Raw genomic sequence first — 27,052 nt, forward strand, 5'->3', positions numbered from 1 at the left:
ACGAGAGAAATTACTGAGACGTGGAAAATTCCCTTGAAAAAAAATCTGGTTTGCTAGACAAATGCTTGTATGTATTGAACCTCTTAAAAGATGAGGGGTGAAATATGCGCTCACCGAGAGGGCATCTTCAGCACGAGACATCCACAAGGCACCTTACAGAGATGTGGAGAGCTTCGCGGCCGGAACGAAGCCTCCCTTCTCCGCCGGCCAAGAGGGGGAAACGCGCTTTCCGATCGCTCAAGGTTGCGCGGACAAAGCATAACTCTAGCGTCTAGGAAAAGCTTAACCAGGTGCGATGGCGGCACGCATAGCGTGGGAAGCTAGCCGCCAGAATAACTATACCAAGGACTGCTGCTGATGAGGGCGAAATACCTTCGTGTAATTATAATAACCCTAATAGGACTACTTTCGAAAGAAAAAAGGAAACGGCCCAGAGGGCTATACTACGAGAGCTATGACTGATAGTTTTCTATATATATATATATATATATATATATATATATATATATATATATATATATATATATATATATATATATATATATATATATATATATATATATATATATTCATCTCATCTATGGGATCGCATGCGCGCGCTGTTTCTTTGTCTCTGCGTGTAGTACAGTTAAGAGAGCCAGTTTAAGGGCGGAGAAGAAGAAAGAAGAGAAAAGCAAAAACTGCAACGCCGTGGTTTTAAAGCGCACCCATGGTAGAGAAACGGAATGCGATATAAGCGTGCGTAGCCATGATACGCACACGACAAACTGCCTTAAAATATTTAGACTTGAGGGAAAGCTTCGTTAGCAAACGATAGCACGGCAATCAGCACTCGAATATAATTATAACTCTAATAATAATTGTAAATATTCATCTCATCTATGGGATCTAATGCGCGCGCTGTTTCTTTGTCTCTGCGTGTAGTACAGTTAAGAGAGCCAGTTTAAGGGCGGAGAAGAAGAAAGAAGAGAAAAGCAAAAACTGCAGCGCCGTGGTTTTAAAGCGCACCCGTGGTAGAGAAACGGAATGCGATATAAGCGTGCGTAGCCATGATACGCACACGACAAAGTGCCTTAAAATTTTTAGACTTGAGGGAAAGCTTCGTTAGCAAACGATAGCACGGCAATCAGCACTCGAATATAACCATAGAGAAATACCATAGAGGTAATGAAAGAAACCTAAAGCAGGCTGGATGAGATAGTGCACCAAGGACACCTATAGGTAAATTACTCCAAGTAATAGGTGGCATAATAAAACAAAAAGTCAGCTGGGAAACGCCTAACTCAACAGATCAGATAAAATATGCTGAACTGCTAAAGCTCATAAGTAAGAAATAAGTAAGCCATATTTGATGTCTTACGCCGGAAATATTCAGGAAAGAGTAAAAATGGCCACAGCATGAAGGCGGTAAGAAAACTAGACATAGGACTGGACAAGATGTATGGCGTGATAGATAAGTAGGCTAATGTCATCAGCATTTTTGATGGTACAGTAAAAGCAGGAGAATAATTCTATACTGCCCTATACAGTGCCCAGAGCTGCCAAGAAGCCTCCACTGAAACACGTGATTAACAGGATACACAGGCTCTCGCTATAATCAGTGATGAAGTGAGGATGTTCTTGTAAAACATGGTGCCGGAAAAAAGCATAATAGGAAGATGGAATAACAGTCAATTTATTCAAAGGTGGAGGATATATGCTTGAAACGCTTGCTGACTTTAATAGGCAAGGCCCGACAACTTCAATTGTACCAGAGAGCTGGAAGAATGCCTACATTGTACTAATCCAAAAGAAGCGAGATGTTAAGGAATTGAAGAATCATATGCTCATTAGCTTGCTTGCAGTATTGTATAAAACATTCATTGAGATAATTTCCAACAAAATTGCGGCAACACTTCACTCAGCCAAAGGTACAGGCTGGCTTCAGGAAGGAATATTGTACCATTGATCATGTCCATGTCATCAATCAGGTAATTGACAAATGTGCGGCGTACAATCAAGGCCTTTACATGGTTTTCATAGATTATGAAAATGCATCTGATTCAGCAGAAATGCAATCTGTCTGGTAGGCATTGCGTAATCCAGAAGTACAGGAGGCATACGCGATTATATTGGGAAATATCTACATAGATTTACAGCTACCTCGCTTCTCTACAAGAAAACTGGAAAATTAACTCTTGACGAATGCATGAGGCTTGCAGACAACTTCTCCAGTGCTATTCACTGCATTCTTGGAAGTATTCAAGCTATTAGACTGGGAAGGCTTATGAGCGAGAATCAACGGCGAATATCCAACAACGTTTGGTTTGCAGATGGTATTGTCCTCTTCAGCGACACTTGGGATGAATTGCAAGAAATAAGTGGGGACCTTAACCTAGAAAGTGTAAGAGTGAGGTGCATTATGCGGCAGACAAAGGTATTGTCCAATTGACTTTCCAGGAAGCAAGAACTCCGGATCGCCAGTCAGCCTTTAGAGTCTGTGCATTATTACGCTCATGTAGGTAAATTACTCAGAGGGTACCCTGATCATCAGAAGGGAATATACCGGAAAAAAAAACGGATTGGATTACATGCGGCAAGCGTTACCAAGTACCGACTGGGAGCCTGCCACTGTGGCTGAAAAGAAGTGTACAATCATTTCACTCTACCGGTGCTAATACATAACGCAGGAGCTTGCAGGTTAACAAAGAAGGCTGAGAAAAAGGTAATGACCGAGCAAAGTGCGATGGAGCGAAAAATGTTATGCGTAACGTAACGAGGCAGGAAGATAGTGGTGTAGATCAGAGAACAAACGGGGATAGGCAATTTTCGAGGTTGGACCATTAGAGTTACAGTAACGACGCAGAGGGAAGGGAAGCGCAGTCAATGACAGAACGAAACTAGGTGGTGTGATCAAATTAGGAAATTTGCAGGCGATACTTGGAATCAGCTCGCACCAGACACAGCTTATTGAAGATCACTTAAGGAAAGGCGTCCGTTCTGCAGTGAATATAAAAAAGGCTGATAATGAAGGTAACATTAACATTACTCATTTGCCGCACTCCTTCAATACCTTTCTTATATTGAGCATGCCATCCTAATGTCGCGGCTTTGACAAGAACAAGGTAGTTGTGTACATTCCGCACGGCGTTTGTTGCCAGTCATTGCCTGTATTTACATGTCCATCTCTACCACTGAAGCACGGGCTCGCCAAGCATTCCGCGCGTTCCATACATCCACAGTAGACTTCAGTGGTCAGGGAGAGAAAGAGAGAGAGCAAGCACAGGAAAGGCAGGAAGGTCGACCAGGCGATGCTGTTCGAATTGGTTACAGGTGCAAAGAAATAACACCCCATTCATGGCTGTCCAGGTCACCTTCTTCCATTTGAGAACTAGTAATACTGAAGAGGATACGCGTGGGCTATACTATCCCACACATCGTGCCCTTCTGTTTACAATATCTTCCCTTCTCGGAACAAAGAAGTTAAATGGAGAAAGCAGGCGGTAAACTCGAACAACGCCCCCGTGCCTCCGCTCTGCTGTGGCGGGTCGTTGGAGTCCATGTCTCTAGCATTGTCTTGCACAGGAGCTCCTGCCGTGAATCAATTACGAATGTGCAGCAACTTCCATGATGCAACACCTCGACTTCGTAGTCAGTGGCTATCAGGTCACTGTATAGCCAGTGCTTTACACGAGGAACAAAGGTATCACCTGCCAACATCTCGACAGATCTCGACTCTCTGATGGACGTTGGATAAACTCGTGTAGATCACAGCTTGCGCACTTTGTCAGTACACATCGGTTTAATTGCACTCCTATCAACTCGGCGCTTAAGGGAGTCAGCGACGTTGCGCTTATTCAACAAACATATGTGGCTGAGCGTCTCTTCGTGACGGCTGGCATTCATCTCTCTTGTTCACTTACGGGAGTGCAAAGTGTTTCTCTGTAACTGTACGTGGCCCCGTCTGTCTACTTTTCCAGGCGGTTCTTTTAGATGTAGGTGAGCAATGGTATCTTCTTGTTCACGAGCTACATGCATGTAAGTCAGCAATGCACTTAGCGTTAAGCCCTGCCCACTGGTCGGGGATGAATTCGTGATGCACATGCAAGCCTTGTCTTCAGTGAACTTTTCTACAATACAGCCACGAAGATGGGTGAGATTTGAAGTGCAGGATGAACTGTCGATGTCGCAGCTGGCTGGAATGTTGGTGATAGTGCTTTCTTTTCCTGCTGTGTTTTGCAGAGCTCGTGGCGCTTCTTGTTGAAAACTCATTATGTTCAAATAATTTTTAACAACAGTTTAGTTAAGTATTCATATATCTAAACAGTTGTGGTTAAAAACCTTTTTTCCAGCACTACTTCAAGACACGGACGAGTGAAAGAATAAAGGATATGTGCTTGTCCCTGTTTTGAAGTGGTGCTCTGAAACATGGAGTGGCACGCTTGCCCTATTTGCAGTTTTATTAGGATTGTGGATAATATAACACAATGCTCACTCTGTATAGCGAGTATTTCGCGAAATATGCAACAATCACATGATTCAACGTTTGTTGTACTCTTTACCAACCTTTACCACGTCAATGTACGGCACGAGTAGACTATCTGACAAATCGCCAGGCCACTCACAGGGAGAACGATAAAAAAACTTTCTGTACATTAAATTCTGGTATACACCGCTTATAACAGGGCGCTTAAAATACCATCTGGCTTCTGTTCTCTACAGAATTCAATACTCCTCCCCATTTTCCATCATGTGATTCCCCAACTATGATGCCTAGGAACTGAAAATTACAGCTGAATATGAAGTTGGCCTTCAAAGTTTTGAAAGATCAAGATATGCAACAGCCCGCGCTTCAAGCCTAAGTAAACGATGATTACCATTAGCGGAATGAATGACGGCCAACGAAAGGAACAGTTGGCAGATGTGTTGAAAACAGGCGAGTAAAAGAGATGCGTGTCGACATAAGAATAAATACATGCAACGTGGTATCGGTGAGCAACGCTACTACGCGAACACTCCTAGATAGACAATTCGATTGTTTGCGCTGCACAGGTGACCTTTTGTTGGTCAAAAGCAGTGCTTTTTCTAACAGTGCTATTTGTGTTCCTCCAATGTGCGATGCCTTTAGAATACTGTATCTTACGAAGTATGTTGGTAAAAGCAATGGTAATGTTCGTGAACTTACTCAATTGCTTAGCCTGACTAGCCACCAATATGGTGCACTGTCATTCAATTGCGCTATGGGGCTACAATAAACATGAGGTGGTGCGAGGAATTGGGAAAAGTGTTGTAGTGCCAGCGCTGACGGTCGTAAACGTAATTATGTGTTTAAATGAGATACCGTGTCATAGGTTAAGATTAACCAGGAGTAGGGGTGCCGACCAGCTTTGAAAGCTCAAGGTGAAACCACAAATGAGGCAGTGTAAGCTGACACGGATAGGGCTTTATTAGAAGTTGCACAAGCGCAGAGCAAGACTAGTCTTGAAGAAATACCAAGGGCCGCGGATAAATTCAAATGGCCGACTGAAGCGCGCAAATATCTGTGCCTAGAACGCGGGGACGCGGAATATAGGAAGAGGTCAACAAAACTGTCAAGCAAGTACAATATACTGCAAAATGTAAATAGACTAGGATGAACCATAAAAAATAAAGTAAGAAAAACAGAGGCGATTTATTGGATGCAAAGATGGAAACAAAGAATACCATCGGTGCTGACAAAAACGGCACGAGAGAAGTCGATAGAGAATGATTGTATGATAAGGGAAAGAATAGCGCCTTGTTATTTGAGGCCCAAGCTGGCTGCCCGAGGGCGAAAACATACTGGAGCAAATATGTGCCACATCATTAGGCATGTGTGTGCTGCAAGAACCCTAAAAACACGAGGCGCATTTTAATGCAATGCAAAAATACTCACCCAGTGAGACCTGTAGGCAGTGTCCACAGTTCAGAAGCCTTCGGATTCGAAGAAAATGGAAGAACTGTTAAGCAGTTGAGATAGGCAAGTGTCGTTTATTGTGCTGGTGAAAGCAGCTCACAGGTCTGCGCGGCACGCGGAGCACAGTAGCAGCGCAAGCTGGGGCAGCGGCTTGGTAGTAGTAGAAGTGGCAGCAGCGGTAGTTGTAGTAGAAACAGCAGCAGAAAGCTTTTATCGTACAAAATATGACGAGCGATCTTCACGCTGGTCGGGGTTCTAGGGCTCGGCTGGCATGAGCTCTTCGGCTCGCCTGGAGAACGGCCACCCTCTGGCCTTCTCTTCCGAGCTTCAGAGGCCTCCACCCTCCTCGCCTCGTGGTATTGTTAATGTTTTTTTTGTTTTTTTTTTGTTTTGTTTTTTTTGAAGCGCATGGACGCATTCTTGTCCAGCTTTCCGCACAGCGGTCCGCTCAGTCCGATGCTGCCTGGTTGCAGGCGCATGAGGAGCTGTACAATTCACTTCTCCAGACGCGTTCTTACCATGAGCTATACGACACCGCGGTCACTAGAAGTGCGATGTCTGTCTCTAAATATAATTGGCACTTTCAGAATGGCGCACGAGATATAGCTCTTCCCTATTCAAAGAGCAGCTTTAGGAAGTAATTAGTGAGAATTATGATCAAAGATGTCAAGGTTTCCATTCCACATGCCTTAAGTTACCGTCGTCCAAGGGGAACTTCACACAAAAAGAAAACTCACCCGTTGTCTTGTTTTGAGCCGTCCATTGAGAAGGGCGGTTCAGTACTTCCTTCTTGCATAGGTATTTCTCAATGGATGCCTGATCCGTCAATACAATGATGTTCGTGGCACCCATCTTTATCCTGCAGGGCATAAAATTCGGCCATCAAGTTTACACATCGCATTTAGCGTAGGATAATAAACGCGGCACTATTACATAGCTCCTCAGAATTATTTATTCCTTTATTTACTCAATCAAAATACCTTACGGCGCCCTACGTGAGGCACTAAGCGAGGACGTTTGAAAAATTGAAGAGTACAAAGAACTGAATTATTGAAACAACTATCGAATTGAGGCAGAAAGGTAGCATAAACAAGGAACATTTGTACACTTTAATATATTGTATATCCTGCGCCTGTTTCATAATATCGTGAAAGAATCTTTTCTTGCTGGCGTGCACTGGAAATTATTCGAAATTCGCCGGGGGTTATAATCAAGTGTCTTCTGCATATTTTATTAGGTTTCTCTTTATTCCAGCTTTTTAAGCAATATGCGAGATATTTTTCCTATCTGTGGTTTGCTTCCTTTGTTTAAATACTGTAAAGAATACTCTCCTTTTATTTTGTTCATGTTGATACATCAGAATAAATTTTATAGTTACTTAAGTGTTTGTTTTGCTTATGTCTGCTTCAATCCTCTGATCCAAAAAAGTTTTGGCGTGTAATTAACCCTAAAGATACGGACACTGCAATAACCCTAAAGGACGCAGATGGCTGCATGGTGCCCAATGAAGCATGTGGTGACCTCTTGAACAACACTTTCAGTCAAGCTTTTACCGACGAACCGCCACTCGACCAGTTTTGTACCGTCCCTCTTTCTACGATAGCTCATCCAAGCGAGCCCATCACCGTTACTGCAACAGGTGTATCACGGGCTATCGACAGGCTCCCGCTTAGCTCCAGTCCTGGACCAGATGGCATAAGTTCTAAACTACTAAAACTAACTTCCCACGTATCAGCATTCATACTGTGTTTAATTTTCCAACAATCACTGGATACCGGCTGTGTTCCACCTGATTGGAAGTCTGGCCATATCATACCTATATTCAAATCTGGTGATCCCTCATGTCCAAGCAATTACCGCCCGATTTCACTGACATCAGTTTGCTGTAAACTCCTTGAGCATATAATTTACTCCCACATTATGAGTCATCTTAATGCAAACAATCTGTTATTCAAAAATCAGCATGGCTTCAGATACAAACGGTCTTGCCAAGCACAGTTGTTCGAACTAACCACTGACCTACATGACTCTTTGCACAATTTGCTTTATACTGACGCAATATTTATTGACTTCTCGAAAGCCTTCGATCGTGTTCCCCATAAACGGCTAATCATGAAAATAAACAGCCTTAAGTTAGATGAGAAAACTACCCAGTGGATTAACGAGTTTTTATCTGGTCGCTCTCAGTCGGTAACTATTAATAACAACCAACCTACTTTCTGCCGCGTTAGGTCAGGGGTACCTCAAGGGTCAGTATTAGGCCCATTATTATTCCTAATATATATTAATGACATAGCTACGAATATAACTTCAACAATACGGCTGTTTGCCGATGATTGTGTAATTTATAGACAGATAACCACCCCTGATGACGTTGCCATATTACAAAAAGATTTAACCACATTAGCTGAATGGTGTCGCGTATGGAAGATGGAAATTAATGCAGAGAAAACTAAGGTCATGACATTTTCTTCCAAGCTAACCTTTCCATCTAACGTATACACTTTACGCAATTGCATACTCGAACGAACCTCTTCCTTTAAATATCTGGGCGTTATTCTTACATCTGACTTAAGCTGGGCCATGCATGTTGAGCATATTACTAACAAGGCAATAAAAAAACTTGGCTTTTTAAAACGCCGTCTGTACCTTGCAAACAGTGACACAAGACTTCGTGCATACATCTCCCTTGTCAGAACAACCCTCGATTACGCCTCAATTATTTGGAACCCTCACACAGCTAACCTTTCTGATTGCATCGAATCAATTCAAAATAAGGCCGCCCGCTTTATTTTGCGCTCCTACTCTCCATATCAAAGTGTGTCAGCATTAAAGCAGACCCTTAATCTTCCGGATCTTGACACACGACGGAAATATTTCCGTCTGTCTTTTTTTCACTCCCTTTACTATAGTGGTTCATCTTCTTCATCTGCTCCCATCTTACCCGCCCATTATATGTCCACCCGCAATGACCATGTATGCAAAGTGGCTCCCATATTTGCTAGGACCAAAAAATTCCAAAATTCCCCTTTCGTGTTATCAGTGAACGAATGGAACGCCCTACCTGAAGATATTGTAACAATCACTGACCCGTCTGCCTTCCAATCAGCCCTGCGCACATTTTTAAATGTATAAAATGTTCAGCTGCCACTTCTTGACTGGCCTGTGTTACATATATGTATAATTTCTAAATTTCCATTTACCCGCACCCACCTGCCACTTGCGCCTTGTTGAAAAGTGCCATGTACAGCAAATATGAATTGTACCATGTACTCTCACCCAAATTACTTTTCGTTTTTTTCCCCTCTTTTTTTTTTCATCTTTCTTTTAGAAAGTGTTTCTTCTACCGAAATCTGTGCTTGTTGCCTTCAGTCATTTTTATTACAATATCATGTGTGAATTGTATCCCCCCCTATGTAATGCCTCTCGGGGCCTTTAGGGTATTGAAAATAAAATAAATAAAATAAATGTGATGCCGTTGTTACGGTGGCATGGCTTTGTAATGCACTGTATGTCTTTTGTGATGGGCCTCATACTCAGAAAGTGGTTTTGGAACGTAAAACCCCATAATTTAATTTTTTTTATTTTATTTTGTGACGTCACTTAAGACGGTTTCCTCCGCAAATTGTTCTGAATCCAGAAAGAAGAATTATGTCTCCAAGTAAGCACTCGGTTACCGTTGCCTTGGCGGCCACAGAACCCTCCCTGTGTGTACCAACCAATTTAACACTTTCGCCAAATATTCCCTGCGATAACCTTCAACGCATATCTAGCACACTATTTCGCTATATTTTATTGCTTGCGACTCATTTGCCCAAATCAAAGTCATGCTCTGTAATGTTCAAATTTTGCGCTATGAATCTCCAATACTTTTTATTCTTCCATCACAACCAACCAGCGAAATGTCTAGTCAGTGTGCCTCCCCCCTCCCCCCACCGCCCCGCGCTTTCTTAAGTAACTTAATATCGCGATAGCAATATTACGGCCACTTGAGGCCCATTCCCTAGATCGCCATCACCGCAGCTCGTGCTGTTTCGCGATTGACAAAGATGTCCTATTCGTCCGATGTCGTGCACCATCGAGGGGCCACGTCTGCAAAGCGTAATCAACACTGGCCAGCGTTCTGAGATGCCTGTCAACTGCCGGGGCACTGTTCCTTCTGTCCAACAGCAATTGCCTTCAGTGCAGTATTGCTCTAACAAAATGTACTCTCGTTCAACTTGAACACCATCCAAGCAGTTCAAACGCAAAGCTAAAGCTTGTTCTTGCCAAGTCGTCGCTCACCGCGTGAAAATGAGTATTTCACTGATTCCTTCTTTTCGCAAGCACGATAAGGATATTCTGAAGGAGCCTGCGCAACGTGGAAGGAGCGAGCTTGTTTCGCATTGCTATACCTAGAAAATCAGGTCGTCTTCTTTTTTGCATTATTTCAAGTCATTGCTGGACGTAGCGAAAGAGAAGAGCTCTTCCTTACACACAAGTAAAGTGCCATGCTAACTGTTACAAAGGCACAGGCCGAAAGGCTGTGGATTTTCTCCGGGTCGAAGCTTTTATATACTTAGGGGACCATGAGCATTACTTTGACGATGAATTATGTTTGCTTGCACAGGGTTCGCATACTGAAAGACACCTTTGTGCAATATGTGGAAGTGCTGCTATTTTCCGTAAGCACTACTGAGAATTTATGGAAAGTTGTTTTAGACATTACCATTTTCTTGGACAAAACATCTCTACTTAGGCGAGTGAAAGTACGCAATACGGCCAAGCACACGCTATCGTAACGAGACACTATTTCTTTTTCATGTGGTCGCGTCGTTGTAGACTTTAGTAAACTAACCATCCCGGGACAATATAGTCACGAGAGACGTGAATTTGTAGTAGACCTTAGTGAATGAGGCATTGCAGAGGGCTCGAAATGTGTAAAACCGCAGGCAGGTTAGGGGTAGTATACCGAGCTTGCAGCTTAGCATGCGACAAAGTAATCACCCTGACAAACCGTACTTCAACAAACAAGTGACAAAACAGCGCAAACGAAAGAAAGTATACGGGTAGTTCTGCATAACGGCAGGGTCAAACGGAAGAGGGGGCTCGCTAGCATGTTCGATAATGAGGCATGACATGTCTGCAAATCAGGAGTCTAGAGAGACGCGCTGGCTCAATGAGAGAATTAATCTCTGCCTAAACCTCGCAATTTAGGTTTTGTTGATTATGTTTTATTTTTAACCACATATTTTAGACGTGAGAACATGAATTTTCTCTTTTTAAGCAAACGCATCATTTATGGGAGAGAATCGCAACGACCATATTCCCAAAGGGGAATAAACTTGAGATATTAGAACGAAGAGATTAAAAGGTGCTGCAATATTTTGATTGTATGAATAGTATAGGTGTTAGAATTCGCGGATTCCTAAGCATGCAGATTTGGTCCCCATGTCCACCTAGGCAAAAAGTAAAATAAACAAAAAAATAGAAATGCCGTGCAGGAAAATAATCTATTGCGATTTAGTATTAAATGTGAGAGAAATGCGTTATCATTAGGTCGCACTTCTTTGGGGTCTTGTCAACACGGTTTAAACCCTGTTCACCACATTGCAAAGTGTTCCTCAGGAGCCCACTCGATACGCGTCCTGCCTCTTCGAGTAGCCAAGTGCAAATGACGGTGATCCGTAGCCCAGGACCGTCCGTTGCACTAGATATATACATATTTATTTATTTATTTTTCAAAACCAATTTGTTCAGACATGTTTACAACATGCCCACGAGATGTTTCAGATAGAGGCAAGTCCTGCATGCTTCCTGACAAAGGTCAGTAAATTGATCAGTCAGCGACTAAGCAACAAAGAAATATCAGAAACAATCATTGAACTACGGTAATACAATTAGCAGGATACCATTTCAAATAATTATTAACTACAGGAAAGGTTTCCATAACCCGAATACAACCAGACGAAACGAGAAACTAATACACGGCGTCGATTTTGGACAGGTACGACAGTTTATGAAAAGCAAGCACAGGAACACATTAAAGATGATTAGTAAGTAGACATGGTGCTACAATCACAGCCATAATATGATTAGGCGAAACATACATAGGCAAGAAAACACAAAACGAAATGACACGTCAACCCACTTGTGAAGAACATGCTCCTGGGAGCCGAAGCAGCAACCAAAGCTTGAGCCGACGACAAGGTCAAGAGGGACCAATCGAAAGGGTAAATGTATCCACCGAAGCTCATACGCCAGCCGTGCCAACTGCCAGATGTCGCCAGTGAAGTGCTGACCAGCTGGTTGGCGCGTTCTAGAGCAGTGTGTCGACCTCTCTACAAACATGATTACATTACTCGCTACACGCTTCACTATGCAACTAAGCAGAGCACTGGTTGTACAACCTGGATTACAAAGTTGTCTTACTTTTCTTGTTCAACTGAGAAAGATTTTTGCACTCTTGAGCCACGTTTAGCAAGAGAGGATAGCTATTGCATAAATGTACGCTGTGGTAATCACTTGATTGAGTTCTTTATCTTGTTAGAGGCCAAACGGAAATTAGCGAAGAAACACGTAAGTTATGCTGCTGATTACAGCAAAAGTAGCGATTACTAAATGATGTGAAGTCTTGCCTAATTAAGGAGTATATGTAGACGGCCGTATGAAGTCTATAACAAAGTGGACAGAGCAGGATATTGACAGTCCTAAATTCATTACTATCATGAGTCAGCATACAAGAGAATATTTAAAATTCTCTATTGTATCACAAGGTGATCGGATCTCTTTGGTTACGTGTTCCTCATACTACACTACAGAAATATAGATGAGAATAAGCAAATGAAAACAGTTTTTTTACAGATGAAAAAGGAGGTACTTAGTGTGATTTATCTTACCATTTGTGCCTGCTACCTTCATTTTACCATAATTTACGTGATTACTCCAGCTTAATCGCTGGTAAAATAGACTCCCAGAAAAGTGGCCGAGGTTTGTTTGTCGCATTTCTACATTATCTAAAAATAACTTTACATTGTGGCTACTGGGGATATTTTTAATATAGAAAATATTGTCACGTGGTAGTGACGTTAACGAACACAGTAGCAATACTGTGAAAGACAAAACTAGCTTTTATTGGGCGAACCTGTGCCCACAAAGACAGGCTACACTTAAAGCACAACGATGGCGGCGAACACAGTCGGTGATCGTCGAAAATCTGATCAGCGGGTCAAGCGCGTCAGCTTTTATACAGCAGTCATCGAATGTTCCAGAGTAATCGCTGGCACCCGCGTGTCTTCCACAAAGTTCTACACTATTCGCGTCGCGCATAGATGCAATCAGATTACACAAGTTGCGGGGAAAGACAGCGGATGCAACCATCGATAACATTCCAGAAACTTCTTTTACATGCAGGCACATCCTGCGCTTTGCGATAACCTTTGCTAGGCGGTGTGAAGTGGTCGCCCGATAAAGATAAAGAACTACATGTGTCAATATGAACTGCCTTTCTTTAACTTTTCATTCGATTTCACTTATACATTACCAAACTACAAATTCCTTGCCATGCAGCAGATCGCTGTTTATCTAGAGATCCAAACCAGAGAAAAAGGACAATAGTGTCATCAGCATACATTATAATGTTCGATATGTAGAAGGTATATTTAGTATATCGTTATTGTTTGGAGTAAACAGTAGAGGTCTGAAAAATGATTCTCGGGATATGCCACACTTTAATGTGCCTGTGTCAGAGGGGAAGTCGTGTAGCTGTGCGTATTGGGCTCCGTTCGTCCAGTAACATCGTACCAGTGTATCAGCTGCATTGTGTATTACATATCCAATTCTTTAAGGAGAATGTTATGTCTCACAGAGTCGAATAACTTGCGCAGATCTCAAGAAAATGTCAGTTGTGTAAAGTTTTTTTCTACACTTTGATATAATGCGTTGTTGATACCTAATAAAGCAGTTTGAGTCGACTTCCCCGATTGAAAGCGATATTGCGAATCACTGAGAATGTTCTTTGACTGTAAAAAAACTTGCGTTACTGCAAACCCTCTTCGCATCATTACAAAAGTGCTAAACAGAAATTGGCGTATCACTGTTAAGGTCGCTTTTCTTTCCACTACTGAAAATGACCGCAACGCGTACTCTCTTTAGTTTATCTCGGAACAATCCAGTACCTAGCAGGTGGTTAAGAATATAGGTCAGTGGGCTTGGAAAACTTCGAAAAGCACCTTTGATGGGGCTATTGCGATATCGTTATATCCAGGCCAAGACGCATTTTTAAGAAACCCTTTAATAGCAACAATTTCTTCTTCTGAAGTAGGCCTTATCAATTAGGAATCATAATGGTTTAGGGAAATTTACCGATGGAACAGTTAAGCGGCTGATGGTGATCTGGTGCTAATGTATTTGCTGGGTTTAAGAAATGTATGTTGAATTCATTTGCGAGTGAGCGACCAGAACAAACAACACCATCATTTCGAATCAAACGCCTAGCATCTGCTGTGCAATGAGAGCTTTAATACCTGTCCATAGCAAACGAGAATTCTGCGCCATAACTGGGAAACTATAGCGATAGATGAATAATATTGCCTCTTTAGAGCACAGCTCTTAATCCCAGACCACACGAACGCTTGCGGACGAGCGCAAGCTCGCGTCCACCCGCCCGCGCATTAGCAGACGGTACGACACGGCTCGTACGCGTCGAAACGCGCTGCGATCTCGGTCAACAGGTCCTCTCTGTTATCGCATACGTAGGCGCAGGCGCACTACGCAGCCATGCTGTGGTGCATTCAACTCCTAGCGAAGCAAATGCAAGGAACTGCTCAACCTTTCCTTTTTGTGCTGCTCTAACTGCTATTAAAATATTACGCCTGCAGATATCGAAGCATTTTGAAACATTGTCGATGACAAAGTACGAAGTGTTGTCTGCCAAGGCGTCTATGAGCCGTTAATATCACCGCCCCAGATTTCCTCACGGTGGCACCGGCACCATCGACACAGCTCCGTGAGCAGCTACCTAGCTGTTCAATTTCATTATCTTCCTTCCTTCGGCGGCAGCGAATTGTCTTGATGCCAGCTACGCGCTAAATCGGCACCATCATTGCGTGATGCATCGCTTCTGCCACCAAGCAAGCTTTCGGCGGCACACGTTCACTGCTATATTGACACTAACTTTAAACTGCTTGCCTTCCAAAAAACTGCGCGCATAAAAATCGAAAGCGGACTGGCCACAAGGAGCGTGCTCACGGGTAGACAGCATTGACAGCATCACAAAAGGCTAGGTGCGGTCAGGTTGACTTTACAGGTTTGTGAGTATCGATTGACGGGCTAGTTGCTTCGTTATCACAGAAAGGAGAACGCTTCAAGTTGATAGTACAGTTTGTGGGTGGTTCCTTTTTTTGTGTCCCGTCTTGACGCACTATTCTTTCTGTGACTTTACAGATGTTCTTTTTCTGCGTCACTTACGCCTAGCAAGAACGTTTACTTTGGAAATGTTTGTTCGCATGGCTCTTACACAAGAATGTTCAATCAAAATTTATTTGCTCGGCTGGATAATTTCGAGGACGAGCTCCAACCTGCTCATTTTGTTCAGCCACCCAAGATCAATTACAGAAAATTTATTAACGTAGCCTTGTTAATTGCGCACACAGCTTCTCAAATTACTCCGCATTCAGAGGTTACCAATCTGAACACTCGAATGATAAGATTATGTCACCAATGCTTGTGTTGGTTTATTAGTTTTGTTTGGTGCAGTCAGAAGCAGCCGGAACAATAATGGTCCAGTAGCTAGGCTTCTTATAAAGCAAGTGTGAAAGCTTACAGGTTATCTTGGTGCAAATCGACTAGGTGAGCATAAGCACATGTTCCCAACCATGCACATTTGCCTTCATAACTGATTCTCCCACATTGTACGAGAAGCGCCTCAGTGCTATACGGTGCATACCACAAGGTGTGCAAAAACATTGTGAGCACTCTCGATTAGGTTTATGGGCGGTGGTGGCATCCGGCTCGGTTTCCTGGCATCATCAGGAATAAAAACAGCTTCCTGGGGGAAAGCATCGAATACCTTTTCAGTAATTTATAACATATGGATTAGCGCGGACAAGTACGTTAGAAGGAAAAGTACTGAAGTATTAGGATGGAGTGTTTTGCTGCATGTGTATTGGCTGTGTAATGCTAAAATCTAAAGAAAAGAATATTGTGATTTTGTGACATTTAATGCTGATATGAAATATCAACTCCGACACAGTGTCCGTGGTGGAGCTGGCCCCTGGACTACAGGGCTACATCGAACTACGAAATACTTGTTTGATAAATACCAGTAATCGAAAAGTGTTGAGCTCTTGAATTTTAGGAATGTTGGCGCCACTGTGTAGTCTTGGGAGCCCTTTTTACCACGAACACTATGTTACAGCTAATATTCAAAGCAACTATATACTATATCGGGGGGCAGCATTCCTTAGCGTATAACCAATTTTACAAACTTACTACAAAGTTATGTAGGTGGTATCGTAACGGTTAGCGTGTCCAGCTCCCAAATGTCTAATACTGCGAATACATGGGCTCGAATCCTGGTGGTTTGCTTGAGAAGACAGCTTTCTCTGTTCTCTTGTGACGCCGAAGCTCAGAATCAGGCGGTAGCCTGACGATAACGGTCGCCGTCAGCGTAACAGAATAAGCCGGCGTGCAAGGTCACACCTAAAGCCGAAAGTATATTCACAGGAAATGCAGCATGCTGCTGTCCACAAAAAAAAATGAAGAGTAATGAGGGGTGTTGTTGATCGAGGGTGTAGACAAATAATATCACCAAAGACAGGACCTTGCGCCTATCCCGGTGATCAGTCGAAATCTACATCGACAGCCTGTGAACTAGCGTGTAATTTATACTTCATTAAGCTCACTGTGTGTTTGTGCTGTGTCGAGCAGGAGCGTGTAGTGTTAGAACTGACACTGGAGAGAAAGCGGTGAACGAAGTCCGCGAAAAGTACTTGAGGATAGCTATATTGAACGTCAACGCTGCTTTGAAGAAAGCCTGCTGAGTTGCTCAGGCCTCCAGAAAGACTTGAGTGGTAGCATGCCGTTGGGTGTATTTGTTAACCCGAGCGATAGACACACACTTTGCGGAATAAATAGAGGAAAGGAGCCCAGTGAGTTGGACGGCCTTATCGAGCTCAGGCACAGTTTGAAAAATGAATGTGGCGAAGTGTGACGCACACAATAGTATATGCCATCCTAAATGAATCAGCGTAGCCCTACTTCCACGACACGCCATGGTGGCCTGCCACCAGGACATCATGTAGTTGCGGCGATGACAGTTTACATTTGGTGCTTGAGAATAAAAACGAGAAGATCAGAGACATCCGAAGGACGTTTCTACGGTAAAATAGCACATCCCACCTAGGGCATCGTAAGGAGGCATCATAAGATCGAGCACTACGGCGCTTGTATATCTTGTTCAGGAGGATGTCAGCGTTTCGTTCTGCGTTTATTTGTGAGAAAATGAGTTGAAGTAACATTTATTTGCTTCACAAGGGCGGGTGTAATCAGACAACAATCGAAAGCATTTCATTAGAGCGTGCCTGAGTACACTGTGGAGATTACGTACTACAATGGTAGCAAGAATACAACCTTTTTAAAGAATATAATTCTAAAGTGAGTTCGTTTATTAATGCAGTGTATTAAAAAGGAAGTACCGCCACAGTATACCTGTAGATGGTGCAAATAATGAACAGGTTAAAAAACAGTCTCGTAGGTCGTTAGTAAACTGAACAGACCGTTCGCGCTCTGGCAACAGGATAAGGCTGCTTCTGAAGGCAGAAAGTCTTGTGTGCAATTAAGTCAGCCACTTGGCTCTCGCCGCTTAAAAATCCCGCAAATGACGCCACGGGGAGGAAGAAGTTTGGTTCGACACAGTCGCACTGCTGTCTCCCTTCCTAATTTTTTTGTATTTTTTAGGCGTTTCGTCAAATAGAATTGTCGAAGACGTTGGACGACTTTCCAAGATACCTTCCCTACCAAAGGCCGGGGGGGGGGGGGGGGCTTCGCCTTCCATCGCTTCGATAGGAGCAGGCAGAAGAGCCCGATGTGGTAGTGGCGAGAGCTCCGTCATGACTACGCCTGATCTGACACCGGGCCAGAGGCAACCGACTGACCCTGAGAGCAACCGTGAACGTAAGCGATATAAGGCTACAGAAACAGACGACGAGTCTACGCTTGTTGATGATTGTGACATAGCTGACACCACAGATCTGGACGATGAAGGCTTCAGGCTTGTGCATCACCGCAAGGAGAGGATCGTCGGAATCCCAGTGATTCTTAACCCTGCATCAGAAGGAGTCAACCTGAAAAAAGTGAATCTATTGTTGTGTCTAAAGAAATTGAGAAAATTCTTGGCTCATCGCCAGTTAAGAGCCGATTTACTGCTCAAGGAGCGCTGCTTCTAGATGTCCAGACAGAAGAGCATGTTAATTCCCTTCACAGTTGCAAGTCAATCTCAGGGACTGCAATCTCAGCACGAGTGCCGAATTCGTACCTGCAAAACACGTGTATTATTAGAGGAGTACCGAAATGGTACACTGATGAGGAACTGTTGGAATACCTAAAGCCACAAGGTGTTTACCATGCAAGGAGAGTCACGCGACGCGTCCAGACTTCCGCATCCGATTGGGAGTCCAGCCGAATCAGCACCATGGTTCTTACGTTCACTCCAAACAAAGACCGTCCAGAGAAGATCTACTTGGTCTTCACAAGACACGAGACCATCGACTACGTTGAGACACCACCTGGGTGCGACAAGTGTAAGCGCTATGGACATGTGGCCAAGTACTGCCGTGGTGAGCAGATGTGTAAGAGATGTGGAGGACCGCATGATTTCAAAACCTGCGCGTGGAGTGACAACTTTCTTTGTGGAAACTGTAGTGGTAGTCATCCAGCTAGCTGTAGCAAGTGTCCTACAGGGGCCGCAGCAATAAAGCGAAAGAGAACGTTTATCTTGGGGCTCACAGGAAAGGATGAGAAAAATACGACGAAGAAAAATACGGAGAATCGCAAAGAGTCAGACGAATTCAAATGGAGCTCAAAGAGTGAAACTGATTTCCCAAGCCTGAAGCCTTCTCCATGTATCCAGAACACAGTGGTACCATCGCACAGCGGACCAGCTAAAGCAGTCAAATCAATGAACAGAGGCCCCGTAGACGAGAAGACTGCGGAACAACCGGAACAGCGAACTTATATGTGTGCACTGCAGCGACCCCAGTCGCGTTGCGATGAAAAAACACCGCAGGAGGACTGTCAGCAGGTGCTACGTGCTCTCTTCAAGGCCTTGCGATCCCAAATAGAGAAGATGCCAGCGAGCTCGATGAAGGACATGCTCGAAGTAGTCCTGGCTCTCGAGTCCGTGATTCTAAGCTCTGCCTCTTCTTAAAAGCGCCTAGCAATATGGATGCGGTCAGGACACAATGTTCACCATCTCGCCAAAGGTGCCACCTATTATGCAATGGAACTGTGTGGGTCTTGCGTCCCATTTACCTGAACTGTCGCTTTTCTTACGCAACATGCCTGTGCCAATATTGGCCCTGTCTGAGGCTGGTCTTGCAAGTTCCAGATCAACTGCCGGTTATGTCGCACATGGAAACAAAAGTATTCCGACATTTCCGAACGGAACGCCATGCTATATATCAGACGTGAAATACCGCATTACGTTCTACCAGTTCAAGACATTTGCAGCAGTGCTTTGGAAGTCACTGCTGTACAAGTGCGGCTGGGAAACCGAAGCTTCAGCGTGGCCTCCGTAATGTGAGCTCTCGCCTGCAGGTCTTGATGGGAGAAATTATAAGAGACCTCTGCAGCCGCTGCCCAGCTCCGAGGATTATATGTGGGGTCTTTAACGCGCACCGTACTCTCTGGGGTTACAAGGCGATTGACGCACGTGGAAAGCAAATTGTTAGTGCTTTAGACACCGGGGGACTCTGGGTGGCAAATGACAAACAGCCAACGTTCTTTCGACCACCGGCCTCTTACAGTGTCATTGATTTAACATTACACTCCGCGGACATCCTCGCATCGTCAACGACGAGTAAAGATAGAATGGGCAGCGACCATTTGCCTGTGTTCGTTAACATTGCTGAATATAAAACCAACGGCCGAAGATACTGTCCGTTGACGCATTGGGATATGTACAGGGACGGCCTAAGCGAGCCATCTGGAGACCTGTTCGCGGACATGCTACGTAGCAAGAGATTAGCTACCGCTGAGCTGAAGCTACCCGACCACTTCCCCGCTCCGGATCTAAAGTTGAAAAATCTAGGCGCTGTCCGTAGAAGAGCGCAACGGGGGCTGATAAGGACGAAGAGTGACCCAACAATGAAAACTATATATAACATGATTAACGGAGTGATTCGATGTTACAGAAGGAAACTAAGAAGAGATCAATGGGCAACATTTTGTGCAAACTTATCGGTCTTCACGCCAGTTCCAAGGTTATCGTGGGTCGTTAATAACCTTGCTGGAAACTTTCGACCAAACAAGCCATTTGAAGCCCTAGCATTGAAGTTAGGCAAGACGCTTGCTTGTCTTGTGAATACCTTTGCTGAAGTATACTCTTCCGGCAGGTCAGCCGGCACAACCAACCCACCTCCGCCTCTATCGTCGTCTCTACGGGATGCTCCTTTCAAACTCAGAGAGTTGGAACTAGCTATGAGCAGCCTCCGACGTCGCTGTGCGGTGGGACCTGACCTTATCAGTAATCAGATGCTGACTAACCTACCGGTTGAGAGACGACGTGATTTGCTGGCATTTTTAACCAAGTGTGCGCCAGCGGGAAAATCCCACATTTATGGAAAGTAGCATGGGTGGTACCGGTTCTGAAGCCTAGAAAGAATCCTGCAGCTCTGGACTGATACCGACCGGTATCGCTGACCTCCTGTGCAGAGAAGCTAATGGAGAAGATGGCGTGCAAAAGACTCACTTGGTATGTGGAGCAGAGTCGAAAGCTACCATCCTGCTTGACTGGGTTTCGGCAACGTCTAAGCGCTCACGACAATGTGCTAGACCTGCTAAGCCACATAGAACATTACAGTGCGGATGGCCTGTTGACGCTTGCTGTTTTCATGGATGTTTCCAAGGCTTACGACTACGTGTCTCAAACAGCCATCATCAGCCAGTTACAAGTTATAGGCGTCACGGGTCATCTCTTGCACTTCATACATACGTTCCTCAATCAATCATCGTCGCATATGAGTTCGTCTTGGGGACACTTTGAGCGATGAAATACGTATATATCGCAGCGTGCCACGGCGGATTGTATTATCTCCCTCATTATTTGACATCGCCATGACTAGGCTCCCAAGAGTACTAAACCATCGAACACCAGTGAAGATATCTATTATGCCGATGATATTTGCACATGGGTCTCCGGCTACCAGCACCGCCGCCTCGCACGAATAGCCCAGTGAGCAGTAAATGGCATTCAGGGCCATTTGGCAACGATTTCATTATCACTATCAGCAGAGAAATCATCGTTCGTACTATTTCCTGGAGTGAAAAGAAAATCTACGCCCATGACACTGAATTTGGATGGATACCAGATTCCACAAGTCACCAACGTCCAATTTCTTGGCGTTAGCTTAGCCCACAGGCTACCCGGGCGCGGCGGTGTGGACCACGTTGTGGCTTCATCGTCACCAGCGACACATGTGCTCACGCGAGTCGCTGTCATACGCTGTGGCAACCACCCGACGTCGATGCTACTGCTACATACAGCGTTGGTTACCAGTCGGATCATGTATCAGCTACTTCTGATGTCACCCTCAGATAGCCAATATGAGCTCTTAGAAGCCATCCACAGAAAAGGTATTCTACTTTGCCTTGGAGTCCCTCAGTCAGCATCAAACAAGAAAGTGCTCTACGAAGCTGAGTCACGCCCTCCGCAACTTCAGGCTTCCCAGGCTCTCACGATCCAGCTACTACGATTTAGTGAGTCTACGCCCGGCAAAGCCCTGTTACGACGTATAGGTAACAGGCCGCGCTCACATTTTTATGCAGCACTGAACACGCTTCGCGTCTTATGATTGCGCTGCTCGAGACAGAGGGAAAGGATAGAATCACCCTGGACATTCGAGGACATCACATGCAACTTAAGTGTACCACGATGGCAGTCAAAGAGCTGCATTTCATCTGCAGAAGCAGGTCACTAGTCCTGGAACATTTGAACACGACTTACCCGAATCACCTACAAGTATGCAAAGATGACTTTGTCAAAGCAGACGAAGACCGCTGCGCAGCAGCATTCTATACCCCCTCTCTAAGATAGCCCTGGTCTGGCCGTCTGGACTGTATAGCCTCGTCGACAGTTGTGGAAGGCGTAGCAATACCTTCTGCTCTGCACAAACTCAAGACTGCCTTTGCAGAATGTGGTTATCCTTACGGACTCAAAGGCCGCGTTACAACAACTATACCGTTGTCTGCCATCCCTCAAGTTCCAAGCAAATCACTAGCCATCGTGAAAGAACTAGACAATACAGGTTTCGCCGTAAAGTTTCAGTGGATTCCCTCCCACATTGGTATTTCTGGCAACGAAAAAGTTGATGCGCTTGCATACGCAGCACTGTATCATCCTCCCAAAATCAGGGCTCCGAAGAGTAATCAGGTAAAATAATCTGACATTCTAAATCACTTTGGGTCTCTTTGGTTTCCACCGCATATGCCCTGCGTAACCAAGAGATTTCACCGAGAGGAAGCCTCACTTCTATATCGAATAAGGACAGGATCTGCTAGTACACCGGCCTGGTTATTTAAGAGGGGGCGAATCAGTTCTCTGAACTGTACGGCATGCAACGAGACAGGAGACATTGAGCACTTCTTGTGGTCCTGCCAGAAATTCCAATATGAAAGGAACGCTCTCCTGAAGAATCTGAAAAAAAACGTACCTTCCACATGCGTGCCTGCACCTTATATTTCTCGAGGGATCAGTTATAGCCCGAAAAGAAACTTCACGTCTCCTTATCGAATTCTTAAGAGAGACTGGTTTGATGGGTATATGGTGAAACCCTTCAGCGGTTTTGTAAGAGACGCTCGGGCGGAGCAATGGCCGGCCTTGATCGCCAGGCTAAACCCGCCTGTTGCTACAATTCACCACCACCACCCAAACGCCACGACGACACGCCACTGTACACCAACAAATAAAGACAACTTTTTAAAGTGAAGCTTTCGTAGCTTCTTCCTTCGACTTTTCCACGGGTGCTGTTGCTGCCTTGCACGCCGTGTCGGAGGAAGGTTCAGAGCGTACATATGAGCATCGAAAAGAGGAAAGGCAGCGCAAGAAACCAACACCCTCTAGAGAACTTAAGGCCTTCTGGCTGTACCCTCTCCCCTTGAGCTACATGACGCAAAAGAGGCCCAGAAGTTCTCTACAGATTGCTACAAAGCTACGAGTGGCGCACCTGTGTTGAAAATGAGACATGAATGACCGAGTGGGTGACTACAGCGATAAGAATTCGATTAGTTCCGGGAACCCTGCCACTCCTTGGATAGCTTCGGAGTTAGAAAAGCCTTGGCATGCTGTGACATGCTTCCAAGCGCACTTTTTTTCTGGACGTCAACCATGAATGTAGTCTCTGCGCTTGTGCTGCGATTGCGGTTGTATGTCCGGCAAGCCTCCATTGCCGCGGAATGTGTATTACGTTCATGCCAGGATATGCCTACTACGTGCTTCGTGTCCAATTGCTGGAGCAATTACAAACCGGGGCCGAAAAATTATGCGTTCATGTTCCCGCAAGATCAATGACAGAATATTGGGTGCCAATGCTAAAGCAAAGAAAAGCTGGAATTCTGCGGAATAAGGCAGCTGTCTCTTTTTAAATAGTTGCACGAATGTTTTGTATCTCCACTGCTAAACTCATTTGAGGTGTTGTAAATATGGTGACTACGGTAGTGTATATAATAATGCCTCAAAAGCGAAATTAGCCGTTAGAGCCTAATCTAGACTGGAATAAATACAGGTGTCCCGAATGTGAGGAAGGGCACACCAGTGAAGTTGTCATGAGATATGAGTAATGATGCAATGCTAACATTTTGTTGAAGAACTTTGTGGTCGCAACTTTGTGGCTTTGACGCCGACGATAAACCATGGAAAAGAAGCTACTCTGAAGAAGAGGGCAGCACTGTGACTTTTCAATACAAATCATGCTCCCTGTCATAATTAAACCCAAAATTCGTTCTCAGTCCTAAGGTTGAACCATTTCATTTCTTTATGGACGGGCAGTTTATTAATGCAGCACGTAACTAGTTTTCCGTAAATAAAATTATCTTCGAACACACTCTGTTCTCTGCGGGCCATCTGCTCAACTTTGCCTAAGACGAAACAATAACTGCACTCTGGTTAACGTTGCCCATAAGGGCGCGATTCCTTCATTCAACCTGTATCCCTGAGCATGCCGCCGGCGTCTTCTCTGTGACGTCACTCGCCGAGCGCTCAGGCCTTCTCTTGTCTAGGTGGTGTTGAAGGAACTAGTTTGAACCTTTCAATCGCGTTACATGTGCATAGTGCCCTCTGGAGCTCCCTGGGCGGCGTCACATTAGCCTCTTGACAGCTGTAATGATCCGCGAGCCCCCGGCAAAGGCATTGCAAGAACTGCAGCGCTTACCATTATCCTAACATGCAAGTCCTGGAGAGAGGTAGGTAGAACGGTAGAGAGCGGGCAGGCAGAAGAGGCGGGGAATGGGCAGAACCGGGGTATTCGCGAAGCGACTCAAAAACACCTTTGCCATTCTTCGCTCGCAGTTCTCATACAGAGCGGAAGGACGGGACAGGGAAAAGACAACGTGAGAAGATAACGAAACTCTACTACTCTAGACACGACAGCGGTTGCAGGCAAACTGAAAGCATGGTACCATACGTTTCTGCTATTTCTAAAAAATAAACACCATGTAAATTTGTCAAGCGGACAACTGACGCAGGCCGTGCAGATGCAAAGCCACAATAATTACCGTTTTAGGTGACACTACTAGTGTGGTCGCACGTTAAATCAACACTTATGTGACCGGCGCGGTAGCTTGAATCCTATGGCCTTGCTTGAAGTCGTGGGTTTCAGCCCACCGGAGGGAGCCGGATTTCGACAGGAGCGAAATGCAAAAAACGGCCGTCCACTTTGATTTCGAAGCACGTTCAAGGTGTCAAAGTTAATCCGGAGTACGCCACTATGGCGTGCCTCATAAGTCGATAGTGTTTTGGCACAGGGAGCACCATAATTCTGCCAACAGATCTACCTCGATGCGATGTGCATGTGATGCAATGACAATTCTCAACCCTCTCACAGGTTAGGAACAATGGCACACAACAACACCTCAAGCAAGCACGGCTCGGGGTATGTTGTGTACTACGCATACAAAGAGCAGTAGTGCACGTAAGGTAACATTCGGGCCACCAACTCACTGCTCTCGTATTACACTATACGTCGAAGAAACACATTCGCAGTCAGCATCACCGCTAATTAACGTCAATCAAGACACACAACACAGACAGCTTCGCTTACATCGATTTGTTGAGTGCGTGGGATCCGCATATTAAAGCGAAGGTTTCTTTGCCTCTTCCTCCGACTTTCCCACTGCTCCTGCTGTGGCTACTGCTGTCAGCCACACCGCGTCGTGGGGAAGGGGGGAGGGGGTGAGGGGGGAGGGGGGGAGGGGGGGGGGGGGCGGAGGTCACAGCATGTGCGTACATGACAGCAGCGAGTCAAAGAGGAAAGGCAACATCAGAAACATGATTTCACCGCACCGCGTAGAATGTGCACAATACCTGTCACCACTTTAACCTCTTGACAGCAGTAATTATCCGTGACTCCCCTGAAAAGCATTCCACAAACTGCAGCGCTTCTCTTTCTACTAAGGCGCGAGTCCTGAGGGGACGTAAATAGAACTGCAGGGAGAAGGAAGGTGAAGAGGCAGTTTCCATAAAAGGAGTGGGGAGGGCGTTGACTTGAGAAGGCAAGAAAAGCCTACTACTGTACGATGGTGGTTGCGGGGAAACTGGATAAGCTAAAGTTCGAGGTACTGTACGGTACGTTGCTGCTACTTCTGAAAAATAAACACCATGTCTATATGTCAAGCGGGCAACTGACGCAGGGCGTGCGGAAGCAGAGCCGCATTAATTAAAGCGCACCGCAGGGTCGAGGCGACACTATGGAAGCGGTCGACCGTCAAATCAACACTTCTGCCCATCGCGGTAGCTTTGCGGCTATGGCATTGCTAGAGGTCGCGGATTTGATCCAGACCGCAGTTTCATCGGAGGCGGAATGAAAAATGCCTATGCACTTAGATTTTGGGACACGTTAAAGGACATCACGGTGTCAAAATTAATCCGGAGTCCGCCACTACGGCGTGACTCATAATCCGATTGTGATTTTGGCACATACAGTCCCATAATCCAATTGAAGTTTGCTACTTCTGCCACAATGCCAAGTGCCATGTGAGCTAAGGACTATGCTCAACCCTCTCAGATGTTATGAAATATGGCGCACAGCAAGGCCACAAGCAAACACCTCTCCCTGTGTGTTCTGTGTACTACGCAAACAGCCGTGGTGCCCGGAAGTAACGTTTAACATCAACTCACAACTCTCGTGTTGGACTAAACGTTAAAGAAATTAAGCTTTAGCCGTCAACATCACCGCTAATTATCGCCAATGAAAGCATCCAGCACGGAATGTTTCGCTTACGTTGATTCCCACAGTGCATGTGATCTGCATAATTTTTTAGACTATTGATGTATACGCTTAAGAATAATGGCGCTCATTATTGCAATATTTGCATTCGCAGTGAGCAAAAGCGGCGGCCGTGTCCACGGTACAATTGATTTAAACGCCTTCAATCCCATGGCCATTATATCGTTGCCAACTTCCGTGGGATTGTAGTCGTAAAAATGGGATACAAGTGACAGGGAAAACAGTAGGTTGAACGGCAAGAAGGCAGAAGCTTGCGCAAGACCTCAGGGAAATAAAATGACTTTTTGAGCCATGCTATGGTTTCAACATCTATTAAAAATCCTCCAATATATGCACAGACGCCGAAAAAAATGCGGGCGTTTTGGGAAAGGTGAAACGGCTAGAAATGTCAGGACAGCATTTGCCTAAATATAAAAGGTGGCCTAAATATGACAAACCATAA

General features: G+C 44.9%; 1 long non-coding RNA gene across 1 annotated transcript in view; it reads right to left on the reverse strand.

The window, feature by feature from the left end:
- Positions 1-27,052, reverse strand: part of LOC129385984 (uncharacterized) — an 85,046-nt gene that overhangs the window by 35,988 nt on the left and 22,006 nt on the right. Inside the window, exon 2 of the long non-coding RNA XR_011895912.1 lies at positions 6,652-6,773. This is a non-coding gene — a long non-coding RNA (uncharacterized lncRNA). The remainder of the gene's footprint in view (positions 1-6,651; positions 6,774-27,052) is intronic.

The sequence above is a fragment of the Dermacentor andersoni genome, chromosome 7 (assembly GCF_023375885.2).
Source record: "Dermacentor andersoni chromosome 7, qqDerAnde1_hic_scaffold, whole genome shotgun sequence".
Lineage (NCBI taxonomy): Eukaryota > Metazoa > Arthropoda > Arachnida > Ixodida > Ixodidae > Dermacentor > Dermacentor andersoni.